The 2,869-nt window shown below is 39.0% G+C and overlaps 1 pseudogene; it reads left to right on the top strand.

Annotated features, from left to right (window-relative positions):
* The first annotated feature begins 240 nt into the window (after positions 1–240).
* Positions 241–838, top strand: LOC101031126 (double homeobox protein A-like; annotated as a pseudogene).
* Positions 839–2,869: the final 2,031 nt, after the last annotated feature.

Here is a 2,869-nt window from a genome sequence, read left to right as displayed (position 1 = left end):
ATAGAATGGATAAATTGTAATATATTTGCACAGCAGAATACCATACAGAAAAGAAAATGAATTATCTACAATCGCATGCAAAATTAGATGAATTGCACAAGCATGAGTTTGAATGAAAGAAGCTAGACAGGAAAGCGTCGATACTGCACTTACATAAAGTACAAAACTGGCAAAACTAGTAAGTTGAGATTATGGGTCTCTCAGACAGTAGTTCAGCTTCCAGGAAGACTGTCTTCCAGCATGACCAAAGATACCTCTTCATGTAAGATGGTAACAACAAATCACAGGCACAGTCACATCAGACTCATAGATCAATTGAAAATCCTCATCAATACCTTTGATCAAAAAGCTTGCTCAGATTACGATACCAAACAAAACTTGCTTTAGAAATCAATACAGAAGACTCAAGAATCCAGATTTTGCTTCAGAATCGAAGAGCTAGGCATGGATTCCAGAAAAGATAAGAACCAGAGACTTTAGAATCAAGCCAGAGCCATGGGCAAGATCAACCTGGTGCAGAGTTTCAAAGTAGAGAAGCCAGACAGTGTTGTACTACCTACAGCACCTCTCAATTACACACTCTCATCAAGGCATTTTTGAAAAACCCATACCCTAGGATTGAGTCCAGGAAACAACTTGCTTAAAAAATTAGTGGTCCATAGTCAAGAGTTCTAAAATCGAAGATCTAGATTCCATCTCCAGAGAAAAAGGGAATCTGTTGTGTTCTTAGCACAAGAAAACCAGGGGCAAGATTTCTGAGAGACTTCAAGGTACAGAAGATACACGGAATGGCACCAGCCTCCCTAGCAACTCTCATTTCTCTAGAGCCAGCACATGATGAATACAGTCAAGTTCAGTGTATTTGATATTATTAACGTGGGCCCCACGTCTCTCTCACAGTCTTCCTGGGAGATGGTAAAGGACTTGGCCTGGTGTGGTGGCTCATGCTTGCAATCCCAGCACTCTGGGAGGCCGAGGCAAGGAGATTGCTTGAGCCCAGGAGTTTGAAACCAGCTTGGGCAGCATAGCAAGACCTTGTCTCTACTACAAAAAAATTAAATAAATAAAAAAGACTGTAGGAGGCAGAGATAGGTACAGGAGGTACCATACTACTCTATTGACACAGCCTGGATTGAAAGTTCAGTAGACCGGAGATAATGAAAATAAACTTAGTAATAACAATAATAATAATAATAAAGATTGTGATTGCCCTTGGGGTGGAGGTAGGGGGTTAGTGATTGTGAGAACATATGAGGGGGACTTCTGGGGTGCTAACAGTATATTGATTCTTTTTTTCCCTTTTTTTCTTTAAAATTCTTGTGGATGCCGGGCGCAGTGGCTCACGCCTGTAATCCCAGCACTTTGGGAGGCTGAGGCAGGAGAACTGCCTGAACCCAGGAGGCGGAGGTTGCAGTGAGCCGAGATTGTGCCATTGCACTCCAGCCTGGGTAACAAGAGTGAAACTCCTTCTCAAAAAAAAAAAAAAAAAATTCTTGTGGATACACTGTAGGTGTATAATATTCTGTTTCTTGATATAAGTGATGGTTATACAAGAATGTTTAGTTTAAAAATTGAGTTACATATTCATGATGTCTACATTTTTCTATGCATATTACACTTCAATTAAAAGTTGAAAGCTAAGCATGTTCCTCAAAAAAATAAAAAAAAGTTGAAATCAACTCCAAGAATGTATATACAAAGTGTAGCCGATGATGCTCAACAGGGGAAAACTGGCATTTATTTATAGAAGGACTCGCTTTCTTTTAAATTCTTTGATTATTTATTATTAATTTTTTAAAGATGTGCTCTTGCTCTGTCACCCGGGCTGGAGTGCAGTGTAGTGATCATACCTCACTGGAGCCTCGAACTCCTGAGCTCAAACGGTCCTCCTGCCTCAGCCTCTCAAGTAGCTGAGACTACAGGTATGCACCACCACACCATGGCTAGTCTCTTTTTAAAGATGCTGGGAAGAGCCCACATGCTCTCACTTCTGAACAGTTTTCCCAACTGACCATATATAGGTTGTCTTTTAGCAAAGCGACCAAAAAAAAAAAAAAAAAAAAAATCCCATCAGGTGTGTTTTACAAAGGCTTCCTGAGCTGATAATATAATTCAACTATGCCTTCTGAAATGAAAGAGAACATTTTCTCCATATTGATAGTAACTGTCTTTTCACCTGAAAACATGCCTTGAACAGATCTTGGGAAGAAATGTGTTCACCCAGCCTATGAGGTTAACTGTTCTGCTGAGTGAGGTGTTCAGAAACAAACACCCAAAAAAAAGCATTTGAAAAAGTATGGCATTGTTGCTGTGTGTGTGCTTTTTAAAATTCCTTCTTAAAACGGCTTTCTTTTAAGCCAGGCATGGTTGCGTGTGCCTGTAGTCCCAGGTACTCTGGAGGCTGAGTTGGGAGGATCGTTTGAGACCAGCAGTTCAAGTTCAGCCTGGGCAACATAATGATGCCCACATCTCTAAAATAAACCAAAAAAAAAAAAAAAAAAAAAAAAAAAAAGAAAAGAAAAGAAAAGAAAAAGTTTTAAATTGCCTTATTTTTTTAACAAAACTTTGCATGTTCATTTTAAAGTCAATCAATACAGAAAACTAAAGAGCAGAAACCAGTATTGTAAATGAAAATCACCCTAGATGCCACCTCCCTAAGTAACTATTATTAGCATTCAGTGACTCTCATTCCAATAACTCTCTAGACATAGATAGAAATTATTTCGTAAACATGGGGGAAATTTTAAACAACAAAAGCAAATTATAAAGGGAAACCTCTTGTGTAATCTCCATTTATCTCTTAGAGGACAAAGGAGGGAGAAGACCTTTTACTTTTAGAGACCCTTTCTGGTCTCTCCTTTGATGAGAC

This window comes from Saimiri boliviensis, chromosome 15, assembly GCF_048565385.1.
Source record: "Saimiri boliviensis isolate mSaiBol1 chromosome 15, mSaiBol1.pri, whole genome shotgun sequence".
Classification (NCBI taxonomy): domain Eukaryota; kingdom Metazoa; phylum Chordata; class Mammalia; order Primates; family Cebidae; genus Saimiri; species Saimiri boliviensis.
This window is presented reverse-complemented; position numbering and strand designations above follow the sequence as displayed.